This window comes from Peromyscus eremicus, chromosome 1 (genome assembly GCF_949786415.1).
Source record: "Peromyscus eremicus chromosome 1, PerEre_H2_v1, whole genome shotgun sequence".
NCBI classification, from domain to species: Eukaryota; Metazoa; Chordata; class Mammalia; order Rodentia; family Cricetidae; genus Peromyscus; species Peromyscus eremicus.
Window position 1 is genome coordinate 134,410,780 of NC_081416.1, and position 19,657 is coordinate 134,430,436.

Genomic DNA, 19,657 nt, shown 5'->3' on the forward strand with positions numbered 1-19,657 from the left:
GGAAGGCATTTGGGTCCTTGATTCACCACTGTTAGAAGGGGTTGATGCTGGATTGGTGGGTCAGGTCTTGGAAGGCAGGCCACACACGTTTTACCATTCTGCACACATAAGCTCCCATTTACACTCTCCTGCCATACTACAGGTGTCAGGAGGCTGGAAAGGCTAGAAGCTCAGGAGTGCCTCGGGAGAGACCTGTCTACCCCAAGTGGCCAGCAAGCCTGTGGGGAGGGAGGGGCTTCTCATCCCTGTCTTTCTTTCTCTGGATCGCAGGTTGTCATATGGGTTGAAAGTCCACTGGATACCCTTGGAGATGAAAACAGAGGCAGCCCTGTTTCCATCCACGCATTCAAATGACACGTAAGTGAGCTCTTTGGTGTTTATGTGGAACCACGGACCACTCCACTCTTCTCTGCACTATTTTGGTATGTCTGCACCTTGGAAATGGAGGAGGCATAGTCGTGTCCCCAAGGGATTGGCAGTGGAGCAGCTGCACACCAATGCCTGATATAAAGGAAGCCAGAGGTGGTGGTCAGAATGCAAGGAGGCCTGGCTGGGACCTTGGGTTTTCTGGGCTCCCCGGAGTCCTGGAACCCCAGGAGAGCAGTGTTATTGTCTGGGAGGAAGGGCAGGCAACACCTGCAGGGTCACCCCCCAAGCTCAGTGTACAGAGCAGCAGGTAGAAAGCACAAAGGGCACAGGAGAGCATGGGATGAATCAACCAACATGCTGTGTGAACCTCAGCCTTCCCCTGCTTTGATGAGTTGTATGGGAAAAGTGGGCCAAGGACTATGTTCAGAAATAGCAAATCTTAGATACTGATGTATTGTCCCAGGGCAGGCTCCTTTGTGAGACTCACCACCACACATGTTGTGCTGGTTACTTTTGTGTCAACTTGACACCAGCTAGAGTTAGTTGATTGAGAAAATGTTCCCACAAGACCGGCCTGTGGGTAAGCTTGTGGGGGGAGGGCATTTTCTTGATTGATGATTGATGGGACAGCTCACCATGGTCAGTGGCAGCCCCGGGCGGGTGGGTCTTGGGTGCTGCAAGAAAACAGGCAGAATAAGCCACGGCGAGCCAGCCAATAAGCAGCACTCCTCCATGGCTTCTGTTTCAGCTCCTGCCTCCAGGTTCCTGCCCTGACTTTCCTCAGTGATGGACTGTTACCTAGAAGCATAAGATGAAATAAACCTCCTTTTCCCTAAGTTGCTTTTGGACATGGTGATTTATCACAGCAATAGAAACCCTAACTAAGACAGAAACTGGTACCAGGTCGGGAGTATTGCTGTGATAGACCTGACCATGTGTTTTGGGAGGACTGTGGTGGCACCGAGTACTCAGAGCTCAGTGGGCTGTTCCATGGTGACTTGGATAATAAGCATGTTGAGAACAGTGCTGAGACAGAGGCCTGGCATGTGAAGTTTCAGAGGGAAATAAAGACCCTAACATGATAGTTTGAGATATATTTTGAATTAATAACTATCAAAATGAAGGCTTTGCTTTGCTGGGACAATTGATGCTGGGGTCCAGAAGGGGCCAAAGTTGTTGCTGAAAGTCAATCTGGTGATATGTAAAGTTTCTCAGGTTATGTTGGTTTTGGAGACGTGAAAGGATCATGGAGAGCAGCTGGGGCTTGGTACTGTGTGGCAGGGCAGGAATCTCTGAAGAGAGGATGATGATGTAAGTACAATCTCAGTTGCAGTAGAGACCTCAGGATTGAAGGAGTCATGGAGAGAAATTGAAGCTTGCTACTGGCAGAGTCAGAGTCCCTGAAAAGAGCCCCAGAGAGGCTATTGGTGAAGGCAGAATCCAGTTGCAGTAGAGATCATGCATTCAGGACATGCCAATACCATGGGTGGCAGCTAAAGTTAGCAACACATGTAGAGTGGAGCTGGCCTAAGCCTATGAGACAGGCTGTGTGTGCTGCAGATGAGGAGACAGAGAAGCGAAATTGACCAGGCCGCTTGGAGCTCAGAGGATCATGGGTCCCAGATGTGAAACACTCAACAGTTAAAATTTGGTTTTACTTTGCTTTGATTATAATTGTGCACTAGTTATTTCTTCTTGGAGTAAGAAAGTATATAATTTATTTTTGATTTTATAGGAGCCCACAGTTTAGAGACTTTGAAATTTTATAAAGATGTAGGAATTTCAGAGCCACTCTGGATAATTTAAGATACGTTTGGTATTTTAGAGAAACTTTGAAAGAGACTGTATGTTAAGAGACTGAACTTTTAACGTGTTTGAATTTTTAAAGACTGAGACTTTTAAAAGTTGGAATATTTCACACAGTGATACTATTACTAATATGCCATCTTAGGGACAAATGAGAAGGGAGTGATTCTAGTCGAACAGTGATGTGTTTGTGTGTCAAACTGACAAGGGGTCAATTGTGCTGGTTAGTTTTACATCAAATTTTGACACAAGCTAGAGTCATTTGAGGAAAAGGTACCTCAACTGAGAAAATGCTCCCACCAGATTGTTCTCTGGGCAAGCCTATGGGGCATTTTCTTGATTAATGAGTGGCATGGGAGGGCTCAGTTCACTGTGGGCAGTGCCACCCCTAGGAAGGTGGTCCCGGATGGTATAAGAAAGCATGCTGAGCAAGCCATGGTGAGCAAGCCAATAAGCAGCATCCCTCCATGGTTTCTGCTTCAATTGCTGCTTCCAGGTTCCTGCCCTGACTTCCCTCAATGATGGACTACTACCTAAAAGTGTAAGATGAAATTTCAAAACCCACTTCTTCCCATGTTGGTTTTGGTCATGGTGTTTTATCATAGCAACAGAAACCTCAAAACACACATATGGTAATGCAGACATGGTATAACTTCTGTAGCAGCCTGCACTTCCACAGCGGTTTTCTTGATACCATTTTCAAAACATTCTCAAGGAAGGTTCCTTACAAGTCAAGAAGTAGACATAAAACCATAGACTTAGTCCACACGGGAGGAAGTTAGTACTCTTCAGACAGACATCTGGCTATGACTGGTGACTGAAAAGCCAAGTGGCAGTAGATCAGAGAGACCCGGGAGTACAAGGAGAAGGCCTGGAGGTGACCAAGTGGGCTGGAAAGAAGAACGGCAGAATGGCAGTGCATCTGCACCTTACCAAGGACACTGCAGTGACAAACGCTCCCTGCTGTGGTGACCAGGCTTCCCCTTGAATCTCCTAAATGTAGGACTTTAAAATGTGACGGCGAAGATAACGGGAGCCTTTGTACTTTTGCCAAGCGTTGTTTAAAAGTTCGTAGCAGGAGTGTGGCATTGAGTTGGCACTCTGCCTATCTTCCCTGTTCCTCATAATAACTCACAGCCAGTGCTCAGTGAGGCAGAACTCAACTCCTCCCCACAGCACAGGCCTCTGCAGTATCCCTTAGTCTAAGGACATGCTGGAGGCTCAGTAGGGAACACTGATCTAGGGTTTCGGCTAGTGTGTGTCAGAGGAAGAGACTCACACCATGGTCTCCTTTCATTCCTTCTACTGACCATCAAAACACACTCTTCTGTGTGGTGATCTCATAGGCCTGGAAAACGTGAGACAGGAGAGGGTGTGGAATGTCCATATGAATGGCTCAGTTAAAAATTCCTCTACAACCGTGGAGGTTTGCTAAAGCTACTCAATAAAAACTAACCCCAGAAGACAACATCCACAGGGTCTCAACACTTGCTAAACTTACCAATTACAAGAAATAAAAAAGGCAATTTATGAAGGGGAAACTTTGCCAGAAGCCATTTTAGCCAAGAGAACATCACATGGCCATCTCTTAACAGGTCGGTCGGATGAAGCAGCGCACCCTGAAGGGCTGTTCAGGCAAAGCCAGATGTTTACCTCAATCTAAGGAGGAAGAAAGAACCCAACCGGTTTGGATCAGAGACATTCTACAAAGCAAGTGGCTTAGATTTTTCAAAAGTGTCAACATAATGGGAGCGGAGGAATAGTGTTCTGGCGAGGCATGTGCCTAACATGCATATGTCCATGGCATAGCATGTGGCTAATGTGCGTATGTTCCAGGTTTTGATCCCAGCCCTGCAAAACAAAACAAAAAATGCATGTACACAACCAAACTTGATTCTGGCCATGGAAATGACTCAGCTGTACACTGTTTGCCTAGTATTCAGGAGGCCTTGGGCTGAATCTCTGGGGCTGAAACAAACACACAAACCAACAAGAAGGAAAACAGCAATGGAGGAAGGGGTGGTGGGGGGCAACACCAGGGAAGATGCAAACAAAAGGAGGCTGAAAAAGAATGGCAGAGAAGTGGTCGGCTTCAACACACGGCAGACAGGGAAAAGCAGTGACGGTGACTATTTCCCAGACGACCGTGGGCGTCTGAATTGGGACAATATACTGGGTAACTCTGCTTCTCAGCGTTTCAGATTTCACAGTGACGATGCTGGTCTGGTTCTGTAGAGACCGTGTTGCTCTTGGAGGTCCAGGCCAGAGGGTGCCACGCTGCCTGCAGCCTGCCTTCAAATGTTTCTCATACAAAGTCTGAGCACACACAGGCACATATTATAATCTCTCTGTGTAACCAATCAGTAAATCTGGGTAAAGGTTTTAGGAGTTATCGCTGTCCTGTTCTTTAGATTTTTCTGTACATTTGAAGTTCTTAATAACAATAAGTAAGGCAAAAAGGCAAACGAAAGTGTGTATTCCCAGAGTTGTAAGATGAAAAGCCACGGCTCACGTCGGCTGGACAGAAACTGTCATTCTGGACAAGCATGAAAAGGAAACATTAAAACGAAAATAGTCTTTTAATCCAACAAGGCACATTTTCTTTGTTTTTATCATTCTTAATGCTCACAAAACGAATCTTAGCTGCTACAGTGACAACGGGAGTTTGCACTAGGGTACATGAGGCTACCTGTCAGGCATCACTGTCACATTCTTCTTAAGAATAATGTCATTCTACACTCACTCAAATTCCAGTGCAATGTCGAAGGTACTTCTGACCTTTTATGCACTGTCTTTCTGTGGGAGGGCAGCATGCTGCATGGGCTTTGACCCCATCTCCTGGTGCTCTGTTCCTAGGACTCTGAGGTCTTTGGAGATGCTGGTAGCCCTCTCACCCTGCCACCAGGACCCCAGCATAGGACTTACTTTTCAGACTCCTGGCTCTTCGGAGGTGAGTGGCACTCAGGCATTTGGGTCACCATGGCACTGTCCTTGTTGGAAATGGCCCATAGTTGCCACAGGGGAGGTATGAGAGCCCAGCTAGCTCCTGAGAACTCTGGAAAAGAAAGGGTAGAGAATGTTCAGTGTGTCAAAAGTGAGAGTTAAAAATCTCAATGACTCAGTATACAGATGAAGGATGACAAATCCCACTTCCCAACATAGTGGGGTGGTCACTCTGCTACCACAGTACATCCCTGGCCCAGGAACTTTTTCTATTTCTTTTATTATTTTTAATGAAGTACTTTGAAGATTTCTTTTATTATTATTTAGAATGATGTGTTTTGGGTTCTGTACCTGTGTGTTAGGCACATGCATGTGAGTGAGGGTGCAGAAGCCAAAGGCACTGGATCCCCTGGAGCTGGAGTTACAGGCGGTTGATGAGCTACCTGCCATGGGTGCTGGGAACTGAGCTTGGGTCCTTACAAGAGCAGGGTGCACTTCTGACCCCCGAGCCATCTCTTCCACTCAGGAATCACTTAAATGTTGTTTTAAGCTTCTTGGCCCTGTTATCAATAATTTTAGCATATGACTATGCTTCAGGACTTCTGCTAATTGAACATGAATAATTTACATAATTTCTCTTTTTTTCATTAGACACAGCCTTTAAGTAATTCTCTGTAAATGGTTTTTGTAGGCAATACATTTTTGGAGTTCTTTAATGAAAACCAGAAGGATAAAATAGAGATTAAGTGCAAGAGAATGAAGCTTAACAGTCAGAAAATAGCCTTGAAGCAGAACAAAATTGAAGTTCTCACGTCTAATTTCTGAACATTAGAATTCTCTGGTAGATTAAAACAGCGTGGTTTGGGATAAAGACATACTTGTGGACCACAGAGAGAGCAGGGGACCCAGAAGTCAACTGTCATCTAGATGACCTGTGATTTTTGATGAAAGTGCCAAGACAATTCAATGAGGAAGAGACAGTTTTGTCTTGATTTTTGGCTACAGGAAAAACTAGGTATCAATATGCAAAATACGACAGTATAGCCTTACTTAACAGCACACCTATACGAAAAGCCTAAAGTAATAGTAAGCTAATAATAATAATATAATAAAATAATAATAATAATGATAACAATAGTTAAAAAAACCTCTCAGGAGGAAAATCCAGAGGAAAGCTCTATAACATTGATTTTGACGGTTGTTTCTTGGTATGGCAGGAAAGACAGGCAGATGGGAGGGACACAAACTGGCTCTCATGGAAAACTATGAAGACAGTGAGTAGAAGCCACACACTGGGGGAACATTTACAGAATACATAACAGATTAAGAGACAGCACCCCTTTTGTCCATGAATAACCTTTTTAAGGTAAGTCATTTCTTCCCTTTCCTGTCCCCCCTGCCCTGGCTTGTGGTTGTCCCAAACCCACAGGCTAAGCTCCACCTGCAGCCCAAGAACCAGATTTGTTCAGGGACCACCTGTGCCTGATAAGTTGCTTATTCTCTTTCCCACTCTTTCCCCCCATCCGCTGCCATCTCCATACTGCAGGGCTAGCTCCAGATCCTCAGCCTTCAAACCCCCTTTCTTGAGAGTCAGGTTTGACTGGTAAGATACACCTTTCTTCTCTGATCTGCCCCCCCTCCACCCGACTGCTGCTATTTCTGCACCTACAGGCCAAGCTCAAGACTTCTAGTTTGGGAGTCATATTTCCCTGGTCCAATTAAATAGTGTATAGACCATCTTTACCTGGCTTAGCTCAGGTCAGGCATCTCCTGTACTGGCCCAATAGAAGGCATGCAGATTGTCTTCTCAGCCATACAACCAAAGAAAGAACTCTGCAAGCCCAGGTCAAATCACAAAATTAAAGCCAACATAAATGACCAAGACCACACGTCTGCCATCAAGTCATTAGTCCTATAGAAGTATTCTCCAATGAGAATTGCCTAGAGGAACCCCAGGACACAGAATTTAAAAGAACAATCATAAACTTTCTGAGCTAAGTCAATGACTTTAAAGAAGATATGAACAGACCCTTCACTGAACACCATGAGGATAAATAAACACCATCAAGTCAAATGCTAGTACATACCAGAATGAAATAACAAAGATAATTCAGGAGTTATTTCTTTTTTTTTTTCTTTTTTCTTTTTTTTTTTTTTTGGTTTTTCGAGACAGGGTTTCTCTGTGTAGCTTTGCGCCTTTCCTGGGACTCACTTGGTAGTCCAGGCTGGCCTCGAACTCACAGAGATCTGCCTGGCTCTGCCTCCCGAGTGCTGGGATTAAAGGCGTGCGCCACCACCGCCCGGCAGGAGTTATTTCAAAACCGAATCCAATGAAGAGATAGGAACATTGAAAAGAAGACAAGCTGAAGTGAAAGATAAAATTGAAAAGATATCTCAATTAGAAAACTCAGGGGACAGACAAGAAGAAAGAATAAAGCACAGGATAGAATATCAGGACCCAAAGATAAAGTAGAGATCTATCTAGATCAAATAAGCAAAGAATATGGAAATTTTAAGGAACCACAGGAAAGGAACATGCAGGAAATGTGGGACACCATCAAAAGGTCAAACCTTTGAATTACAGGCATAGATGAGGGAGAAGGATCCCAAGTTAGTGACATAGATCAGATCTTTAAGAGGATCATATACAAGGTACATACAGAACCCCAGCTAGACGAAACTGGAAAATAAATTCCTCATGGCATATCATAGTCAAAACACTAAATATACAGAACAAAGCAAAAAACTTTGAAAGCTGACAAGAGAAAAACCACAAGTCACATACAAAGGAAAACCTATCAGAATATTAGCTGATTCTGATGGGAAATTCTAAGAGCCAGAAAAGCTCAGAGTAATGCACTCCAAGTCCTAAAAGAGCACACCTGCCAACCTAGATTACTGTGCCCAGCAAAACCGTCTGCCATTACTACATGTAAAGAAAAAAATCATATCCAACAAACAACAACAAAAACCAACCAAACAGAATTCTGGAAGCAATACTTAGAACCAAAGAGGGGAAAAACACAGCCAAGAGACTCTAGAAAGAAAACAAACAAGCTACAATTAATGAATACAAAGCACAACTAAGCAACCCAGAAAAAAATGACTATAGTCTACATACACCTTTTAATAATAACTGTATCAATGGCCTCAACCATCCAGTCAAAAGACACAGGCTAGCTGAATGGATAGAAGCAAATCCATCTTTCTGTCGTCTTTAAGAAACACATCTTAGCTATAAAGTGAAAGGATGGAATAAAGTATTCTAAGCAAATGGAATCGGGAATCAAGCAGGCATGGCAATCCTAGTGACTGACAAAATAGATTTAAAACTCAAACTAATCCGAAGAGACAAAGAGGGCAGTTCATTCTAATCAAAGGAACAATGAACCAAACCACATTACTGCCCTAGACATACATGCATCAAACTCTGTGCACTCAATTTCATAAAAAGTATCATAGTGGAATTAAAAACACAGATTATTAAAACCCAATAACGGGTCATTTCAAATACCCCACTTCCTCCAATAGATAGGTCATCTGGACAAAAAATAAACAAAGAAACCTCAGAATTAAATAAAATCTTACATCAAATGGACCAAACAGATATCTACAAAACATTCCACCCAAACACCAAAGAATACACATTTACTCAGCAGCTCCTGGAAGTGTTTCTGAAATAAACCACATGCGGGGACACAAACCTTAACAAATACAGAAAACTGAAATAATTCCAGGTGTCCTATCTGACCATTATACAATAAAACTTAAAGTTAACAGCGAAGAAAATTCCAGTCAACTTGTGAAAATTAAGTTATTACAGAATGATGAAAGGGTCAAAGAAGAAATCAAGAAAGAAATAAAAATATTCCTGGAACTAAATGAAAATGAAAGCACAACACATCAAAACCTCTGGGACACATTGAAAGCAGTTAGTTCTAAGAGGGAAGTTTATAGCCCTAAGTGCCTACATAAAAAATCAGAAAGGGCACAAGTAAATGACTTAATACCACTCAAGAATTTGGAAAAACAAGAACAAACCAAATCCAAACCCAGTCAATGGGAAAAAAATAACTAAAATCAGAGCAAATTTCAATGAAATATAAACAAAGAAAACAATTCATGGAATCAAAGAATCTAAGTGTTGGATCTTTGAGAGAAGATAAACAAGATTGACAGACAATTGGTCTAACTAACACAAGGAAAGAGATGACTCAGATTAACACAATCAAAATGAACCGAGAAACATTGCAGCAGACACCAAGGAAATGTAGGATATTATAATGGGATACTTTAAAAACCTATATCCCATTAAGTAGGGAAATTTAAATAAAAATAAAAATGGATGAATTTCTTGATTCTTCTAAACTACCAAAGCTAAACCAAGAAGAGACCAACAATCTAAATGGACCTATGACAAAGGAGGAGCTTGGAACAGTAATAAAAAACATTCCAGCTAAAAACAACTCCATGCCCAGATAGGTTCACATAAGAATTCTACCAGGCCGGGTGGTGGTGGCGCACACCTTTAATCCCAGCACTCGGGAGGCAGAGCCAGGTGGATCTTTGTGAGTTTGAGGCCAGCCTGGGCTACCGACTGAGTTCCAGGAAAGGCGCAAAGCTACATAGAGAGACCCTGTCTTGAAAAACACAAAGAAAAACAAAACAAAACAAAACAAAATTCTACCAGACTTTCAAAGAAGAACTACAGTCAATAAATACTCCCTCCTCCTCCTCCTCCTCCTCCTCCTCCTCCTCCTCCTCCTCCTCCTCCTCCTCTTCCTCCTCCTCCTCCTTCTTCTTCTCTTTTGAGACAGGGTTTCTCTGTGTTGTTTTGGTGCCTGTCCTGGATCTCGCTCTGTAGACCAGGCTGGCCTCAAACTCACAGAGATCTGCCTGGCTCTGCCTCCCAAGTGCTGGGATTATTAAAGGTGTGTGCCACCATCGCCAGGCATAATACTTCTTAAATAAAAAAAAATGAAAACAGAAGTCATGCTTGAACTTGTTCTATGAAGCCAGTATTACTCTAATTCCCAAGTATGTTGTAGATATAACAAACAAATCTACAGGCTAACATAGATGCAAAATCTTTAATAAAATACCAACAAGCCAAACAGGCATGTATATAGATCATCCACCATGAACTAGTTAGCTTTGTCCTGGAAATGCAGGATGGTTAAACATACATAAGCCAATAAATAATATCAGTGGACTTAAAGACAAAAAGCACATGCTCATCTCAATAAGATGCAGAAAAAGCCTTTGCTGAAATCCAGTACACGTTTATGATGAAGTCCTGAGCAGAGTCGGACTGGAGGGACTATACCTCAACATAACAAAGGTATATGTGGCAAACACACAGCCAACATTGACAATAAACAAAGAAATCTTCAAGACAATCCCATTAGAATCAGGAACGAGACAGGGCTGTCTACTATCCCCACTCCTTTTCAGTGTTGTGCTCAAAGCACTAGAGGGAGCAGTAAGACAAGAAAAGGAAATTACAGGGACACCTATAGAAAGAGAAGTCAGTGACTCCTATTTGCAGATTATATTATACTATACATAAGACATTCCAAACTGGCAGGATATAATGTCACCTAACAAAAAATCACACCCTTTCTTTACCATACCAACAAACACAGTGAGAACCAGATCTTGGGGATGCTCCCATTTACAATGTCATCAAAGACAATAAAGTATCTCAGAATAAACTTAGGTGGTGACAGAACTCTCCAATGAAAATATCAAATCTCTGAAGAAAGAGATTGAGAAAGACACTAGAAAATGGAAGATATGTTGTGTTCCTGGATCAGTAGAATTAATACTATAAAAATGACCATCCTTCCAAAATCTATTTAAAGTCTAATGCAATCCCAATTAAAATACCCATAGCATTCTTCACAGAAATAGAAAAATAAGCTATATCATAAAATTCAAACAGAACTAGAAAAGATTCCAGATATATAAAGAATCATACTGGGGGATCACGATTCCCCCTTCAAGATATATTATGGAATTATAGTAATAAAAACAATATGGTACTGGCACAGAACAGACTGATGGAATAAAACAGAAGACACAGACATGAGTACGTGTAACCAGAACCATCCGATGTTTGACAAACATACATTACAGAAAAGGCAGCATCTTCAACAAATGGTACTGGATGTCATCATTTGGAAACAGGATTTTAGATCTGACTCTACCACTCTGCACAAAAGTTAGCACCAAAGGGATCAGTGACCTCGAAACCCAAAAAGCTAAAACTGCTGGAAGAAAATACAGGGAGTATCCTACAAGACAGAGGTGTAAGAGAAGACTTTCAGAATACGAACCCCTATGAAATAAGACTACAATTGATAAGTGGGACCTCATAAAACTAAAATACTTCCATGCAGCCAAGGAAGCAATAAAGTGAAGAAGAAACCTATAGAACAGGAGAGACTCTTGGCCAGCTATACACGTGACAGAGGACTACTATCCATAACGTACAAAAAACAGAGTCAAGGAAACAAAGGACCCAATTCAAAAATAGGCTTGGGGTTTAAACAGAGAGCTCTCAGTAGAAGACTTTTTTTTTAAAAAAAGCTATGAAATACCTCAAAAATGTTTATCATCACTAGCTACTGGGGAAATACAAATGAAAAAAAACTTTGATATTTAATTTTACCCCAGTCAGAATGGCTAAAGAAAACAGCTAAAAATACATGTCAGTGTGATTGAGGGGAAAAGAGAACTCTCATTCACTTTGGCAGGCATTTGAACACATGCAGTTGCTCTGGAAATCAATATGGGGAATCCTCAAAAAACTAAAAACAAGTCTACCACCTGAACTAGCTATACCACTCCTCGGCATATGCCCAGAGGACTCTCTTCCTATTCCACACAGACTTGCTCAGAAATCTACACTGCCATCCTATTCACAATAGCTAGAAAATGGAAACAACAATGTTCTTCAACAGATGACTAGATAATTAAAATGTGCTACATATACACAATGGCATACTATTCAGCTGTAAAGAAAAATCACAACACTTGCAGGTAAATAGATAGACCCAGCAAAGATTATAGTGAGTGCAGTAACCTAGACCAAGACTGACAAATGCCAATCACAACATTTGCAGGTAAATAGACAGACCCAGCAAAGATTATAGTGAGTGCAGTAACCTAGACCCAGACTGACAAATGCCAATCACAACATTTGCAGGTAAATAGACAGACCCAGCCAAGATTATAGTGAGTGCAGTAACCTAGACCCAGACTGACAAATGCCAATCACAACATTTGCAGGTAAATAGATAGACCCAGCAAAGATTATAGTGAGTGCAGTAACCTAGACCCAGACTAACAAACGTCACATGTTCTCTCTCATCTGCAGTTCCTCCCTCCAAATCCTCAGATGTGAGGATACAACAGGGAACAGCTACAGAAACTAGGAAAGTATAAAGGGACCATGGAAAGTGGGAACTTAAGAAGAGAACAGCAGAATACAAGGGAGGGGGAAGTGGAAACCGGGATGGTGGCTTCAGTAGAAGGGGAAGGAGGAGCTCAGTCTAGGAGGAGGAGGAGGGAGAAGGGGCAGTTTGTGAAGCCTCAAGGATTCATAGTACATTATATTTACTAAAATAATATACAGTGCATATAAGTATATGTGGACATACAATGTCTCTCCCCCTCCTTAATACACACACACACACACACACACACACACACACACACACACACACACACGATATATGTATCTATCACACCCTGTTGTATGGTTACTAGTGTTAACTCTAATGAAGATATATAATGAAAAGGAGCAAGTTGAGCAAGGACAAATATTTGAGGAGAAAAGGGGCACCTGGAAGTGGAATACACTAAATCCTGTGTTCAAGGAGATAAAGAGATTAAGAAATGGAATAAAGGGGGTGGTGACCTTGGGGCAAGATAGCACCCAGCTAAATTTCCAACTTGTGGAAAGGAATTAAAGAAAAGTTTAGAGCCAGATGTGGTGGTTCATGCCTTTAATTCCAACACTGGGAAGGCAGAGGCTGGCCTGGTCTACAGAGCAAAAACAGAAATCTGGTGAAGATGTGATTGAACAAGGGGGCCATGTTCCAGCCCAGCAAGCAGGAGAACTTGGCAGCTTGGGTCACGTGGTTCTGGCTTTAGAGTTAAAGACAGAAGAAAGAGGTTATGGAATTTGCCTCGGCACCTAAGGAATGCTGCTGGGGCCAGGCATGAGTCAGGGGAGTCCCTGAATGGAGGCCAGAGAGACCATTTCCTGAAGCTGCGAAGATAAAGCTTGGATTGCCCTGGAGACCCCAAGATGTTAGAGATGCCAGAGTTGTGGGATACCTGCTGAGGAGAGCTGCTAACAGGGAGTGGAACCGGCATAAGAGAAAGAAGTGTGTTGCAATCAACAAAGGTGAAAGGAGTTGGAGATTTGAAGAGCGTTTTGACATCAGACATGGAGATACAATTTGAAGTTTGCCCAGGTGGTTTACGGTCTTGCTTTGGCCCAGTATTTCCTCACTGTGTGTCCCTTCTCTATGTTTTGGAATGGTAAATATTCTGTGCCACCATATGTTGGAAGTATGTGATCTGCTTTTTGATTTTGATTATACAGGGGATTACAGTTAAATGAGTGACATGAGTCTCAGGAGAGACTTTGGACTTTGAAACAAATTTGAGACTGTTACAGACTATGGGGACTTTTGGAGTTGGACTGAGTGCATTTTTGCATGATGATATGGCTACAAGCCTTAGGGGGCCAGGGACTGGAATGTGGTGGTTTGAAAGAAAATGGCCCCCCAAAGGAGTGGTACTCTTAGGCATTGTGGCCTTGTTGAAGTAGGTGTGGCCTTGTTGGAGGAAGTGTGTCACTATGGGGGTGGGCTTTGAGGTTTCTTTTGCTCCAGCTTCATTCAGTGCGATACTAAGTCTATTTCTTTTTGCCTGCTGATCAAGATGTAGCCAGCACCATGTCTGCCTGCATGCCATCATGCTCCCCGCCATGATGGTAATGGACCGAACCTCTGAAATTGTAAGCAAGCCACCCCAATTACGTCACTTGTACTGACAATGCTCCCCACACTAACAAAATCCCCAGTACCGGGCACAGGAAGCATCCTTCTGACAACAGTTCAAGTGACTCTCCAAACAGTACATGGCATGGTTGGTTTCCTCTCAGAGGTGGAGGTCAAGTCCCCACTGCTGAAGCTATCAGCACTATCACACACTCAGGAAACAGGACTTGGACGTTTTGAGCTGGATCTAACCTGAAAGCCTCCTTCCTTCATTGTAGCTATCATCGTACCATGAAGTACTATGCAAGCTCCCAAGGGAGGGAAGCAATCAATAGTCCTACCCAGTTGTGACACTTATGAGCCACAACAATGACCAGCATGGGAAGATACCCACGAAGATGCAGTAAGTGGTACTCACATATTGGTAGTAGTCAACTGCTATCTAATTGGACTTAGGGTCCGCTCAACAGGAGGGAAATTATGCCTGATGGTAGAACCCTAGCCAACTACCTGGGACTAGTGAGGCCATGGATTTTAGAAGACAATCTACTACCACCACTTTGCTAGACCAGCATAATTCCTAAGTACACTCTAAATGGTACCCTTATACCCGTAGATAAGTGGAGTTCTCACCCCTCATCAAAGAAGCTTCCCTTTACAGTGAATGGGGACCATTACAGAAAACCACGAGCAGACAAAACGCAGAGATGAACAGACTGTGGTGACCCCGGTGCCAGTGGGTACGTCTGCAGCACAGTTCCAGCATCTACTGTTCAGGAGACAGGCTTGCTTCTCCCAGAAACAGCTGCTTAAACAAGACCTGGAGAATGACAATTATCAGTAGACATGCTAATGCACCTCAAAGGAGGTGGTGTACCTCCCCTGGACAAAGAACTTCAGGTAACTGGTGACTGCTGAGAGAGGAAGAATAAACCCGTCTCAAGGATGAGCCCTCTGATGGGTTACCCAATACAAAGTGGTCAGTCCTGAAATCACAGACACACAAACAACAACAGAGAACGAATTCAACAGGTTGAATTTCCAATAATTCAATAATCAATAACAATAATCAAAGGAAAAAGGCTACCAACTTGAGAAGGAGGGGTATGGGAGGGGGTGAAGGGAGAAGAGGGAAAGAGAAATGATATAATTATATTTCAATTAAAAATAGCATCCAGAATATTTAGAGAATTCTAAGACAGAACAGAAGAAAATAAACAAGCAAGTAGGAAAAGGAACTATAGACAACCGAGTAGAAAAATAAATTAAATAAACAGGAATTTTGAAGACATAGAAGAATAGACCATTAAAGATAGAAAAAAATGTTAAAATTTCCCATTAATCAAAGAAATGTAAGTAAAATTCACAAAGCTAATATTCTGTGTCAGTGGAGACAGTCATGTGGCCTCCTACCTCCCTTTTTATCACATTTTTACCTGGAGGATTTTCCAAAAGCTGCTTCTCTCCATGTTCCACCCCAAGGCCTCACTTACTTTGAGGAAGCTTCCCTTAACATAGCCTCTAGCCCAGGGGGTGCCCTCTGTTTTCTGTGCTGGACTCAGCATCCTGCCCCCTAGAGAGGCATCAGCACGCTGGAGATGCGTGCCTGCTGGTCGAAAGAGTGAAGGTTGTTCCAGTCACATTCTCTCATCCCGTGTCAGGACAGGCACATGGAGGGTGGATTTCCCTCTCAGTCATCCTGAGAGCCTTAGGGAAAGTGGGTTTCTAGGAAATGGACTGAATTCATACACTGGCCACTCAGGTTGTCCCTGGATTAGTATGGCCTAAGCATTGTATATTCTGGCCAGGTGCCCATCTCTACCTCAGGCCTGCTGGGATTTACTTTTGTTTCTGGTTCTCAAATGGAATCCAAACCTGTAATGTGTGCTGGCTAAGTTTTCAGGAAATCTAAGTTCAGAAAAAGCCTAATGGCTTCTGGAAAGAAAGAGCAGGTTCACTCTGCACCGTAAGATGCTGGGAGTCTAGAGTGCATCCAGGATGAATTATGTAGAGACTCGGAAGGCTGAAGTGCTTCTCAAAATTCCAGTTCCCCAAAGAGAAACCCAAGCAAGTTGCCACCGATTTAAAAAGGTTTGGACCTGGAGAAAGACGAGGGTGGGGCTGGAGGAGGAAAGGGTTTCAGTCAGCATCAAGGGAAGGATGATGTGTACACTTCAGGCCTGAGAAGTAAGGGCTGTAAAAATCAAACAGCCTGTTAGCTAGGGCATAGCTCAGAGCTTGCCTAGCCTGTGTGAAGCCCTAGTTCCATGCCTTGCACTGATACAAAACAAAGCAAGTCATGAAGCTTTGGGTTCATCTCTAAAGGGCAACTTGGCTGGTTGGGATGGGCACACCCTGAAGACACTGTCCATTAGGAGACAGGAGCCGCCTCTCTTGATGCCCTAAAGCTGACAGCAGGCCTAGGAATGTGCCTGGGACTGAACACCATGTGCCTCCAGGAGTTCTGGTGAGAGCAGACTTCCAACACTAATGCTCACATTACAGATTTTCCCCCCAGTCCCTATACTCCACACAGGCCCAGCCATGTCCTGGAGGCCCCTTCAGCTCTGCTCTATGTATGCGCCTCTCTGTTAACACAAGACTTGGACTGCCTCAAGGGTCCCAGTGAGGAAAAAAGGGGACAGATCCCTGAAAATGCTCTAGTGGTCCATAGGCCCTCACTGTCCTAAGGCGACATTGTTCTAATGGCAAACTATAGGCCCGCATCAGGGCTGCAGATGAGAGCAAGGCCTGGCTGCTAGGAAATATTAGGGACCGTATAAACAGCAGCCACCAAGTAGGTGGTTCAGGAGAGAGGAGGGTACTGCCCGCTGACCACACAGACACTGTGGTGTCTGGAGGTGGCAAAGGCAGGTAGCAGGTGCTGAGAGGCAGACACTCAAACACAGTGACCTCCTACCATCCTGTTCACACCTCCATATAGAATTTGCTGTACCTTTCCACCTGAGCCTGATTACCTCTCTATCTGTCTAAACCTCATCTACCCCTCATCAGCAGAGATGCCCTCAGGCCCTTCTTCTCCAGGAAACATTTGCTGGTCATTCAATCAGTGAACACAAAGATCTGGTTTTCTTTATATTTACTTTGTATTTACTCCTGGCAGCTTTCGAGTACATGGCTCGGCTGTCTGATAGCACACTGTGCCAGAGCTCAGCAACTGACCTCTTATCTGACTGGGACGCTGCATCCTTTGAGTACATCACCCTCACTGTCCGGTCTCTGGAAACCACAAGTTAACTCTTTAAGAGTTGAGCCTTTCTGGATCCCGTACATGAACAAGGTCATGTGGCATTTGCCTTTTTGTGCCTGGCTCACTTCATTTCATTTATAGGTTCATCTATGTTACAAATGGTAGGACTTCCTCTGGTTTTCAAGGCTGGACAGTGTTTGTATCTATCATAGGTCCTTAGTTCCTCCCTTACACACACACACACACACACACACACACACACACACACACACACACACACACAGTTTTTGATGTATCCATTCTTGTCTTGACCCCATGTCTTCATTATTATGAATAGCATAGTTGTATCTTTGACAAACTGCTCTCATTTTATTTGTCCATAGGGTAGTCCTATTTTTAGCTTTTTCAAAAACTTCCAAAGTGTCTTCCATAATGGCTAAAATAATTCATACTCTCAACACAAGTATGAGTGGGGGCTCCCTCTTGTCCAATTCTCTTTAATATTTGTTGTTTTTTGTCTTTTTGAAAATAATAATCACCCAAACAGGTATGAGGATGTATCTGTATTATATCATCAGGAAAACCTTCAATGAACACTCGCTTCTCTTCTTTCTCCCTCTCTTTCTCCTCCTCGTCCTCGTCCTCGTCCTCGTCGTCCTCCTCCTTCTTCTCTCTCTCTCTCTCTCTCTCTCTCTCTCTCTCTCTCTCTCTCTCTCTCTCTCTCTCCCTCCCTCCCTCCCTCCCTCCTTCCCTCCCTTCTTCCCTCCCTCTCTCCCTCTCTTAGAGACAGGGTTTCTTTGTGTAATATTGGCTGTCCTGGAACTCGCTCTGTAGACCAGGCTAAACTCAAACTCACAGAGATCTTCCTGCCTCTGCCTCCCGAGTGCTGGAACTAAGGGTGTGTGCCACCACTGCCCAGCCAAACACCTGCTTTTCCAGGTGCAGCGGAGCAGAAATAGAGGGAACCCCCTCTCCCATCAATGCCCTGCAGTCTGTAGCAGGAGACAGACCTGGACACCAGTAGCTGCAGTATCCCTTGCCCAAGACGGATCATAAGGGACACCATACTATAGAGGGTAACCCAAGTCCAGGGAAGCCACTTGCTGTCACTTGCCTCAGAAGACAGGGGACTTTTCAGGGAGAAAGATGCACATGCTTATTCCTTAAACACAAACAGAATAACTAAAAGACAGAAAAGAAAGGGGGAGGGACCTGGTCCTTGCGCCTATGTGGGTACCTCAGCTGAGGCACGGGCATTTGAGCTTGTGTGCAGTCCTGTCCTTCCACTATCCGGGGGAGAAGAAACTCCAGAGTGAAGGCTGAGTGCAGACCCAGGCCAGGCAGCTGGTAGCCTGCTCCTGATGGGGTCACTGCACACATAGAGAATGGAGAAAGATTTGGAGGAATCTAGTACAGATTCTGCAAGATGGAGAATGGACAAGGAAGCAGGCAGAACTCACGAGAAGATGAAGACAACCGGGCAGGAGGATGGGCCACACAGCACCTTACGGAGAGCTCCTTTCATGGAGAGGCAGCAACTGCGGCGCTCTGAGGCCTGAGACAGCAGGGGGATTTAAAAGTTCACACTGGACACTGGAAGCTGCCCATGTTTGGCACGTCAGAGGCCAGGCCTCCATCTGTGCAAGCATCTGCAGGGACAGAAGGAAATGGTGCCTTGCAGCTCATCTCGTTCCCACCAGTCTGCCATTCTCATCACCTTGGGACAGGACAGACTGAATCGGAGCCCCATTCACTCCCGGTCTGGTGGCATTTGTCCTAACGTGCCGTGCCTGGATTACTTCGCTTGCCCTCGGTGGACTACCCACCCGAAGCAGCTCCTACACCTTAGGGAAAAATGGCTGTGGGATGTTCTTGGCCTCCAGAAGACAGAGGTTGAAGAGGCTTACGCTTAGGTATGCCTTGGGGGTCCAGTGGGTGAATTTGAAGTCTTGTGTATTATTTGAATACATCAGCTAAATTCTCTACGTGCCATTCTTACTCTTTCATAGCAGTCCTATGAAACAAGGGCTAGTTAGCACACCCGAATATCACTTGTCCTACCAAGAGTGCAACCTGACGTGTCCCACAGGAAGTAACCTAAAGTCTGCACATCAGCTAGCCCCACTGCTTTGACGTGATGTCATTCAACAAGGCCCGAGACATGTGCAGTGCTGTATCCAGCTATGATCTAGGCACTGGCTATTTAACTTCCAGGACACCTGATGCTGCAGGTGTGTCACGTGGTGTAAGGTCCTTCCATCACAGCTCATCCCGGAGTCCACAACCGTTCCTCTCAGACAGCATCACCTGC

General features: G+C 44.0%; 1 protein-coding gene across 1 annotated transcript in view; it reads right to left on the reverse strand.

Moving 5' to 3' along the window:
* Otud7a (OTU deubiquitinase 7A) overlaps positions 1–19,657 on the reverse strand; it is a 322,225-nt gene that overhangs the window by 140,741 nt on the left and 161,827 nt on the right. The window contains exon 2 of the mRNA XM_059273496.1: positions 5,101–5,230. The gene's annotated coding sequence lies outside the window, so the exon portion shown is untranslated. The remainder of the gene's footprint in view (positions 1–5,100; positions 5,231–19,657) is intronic.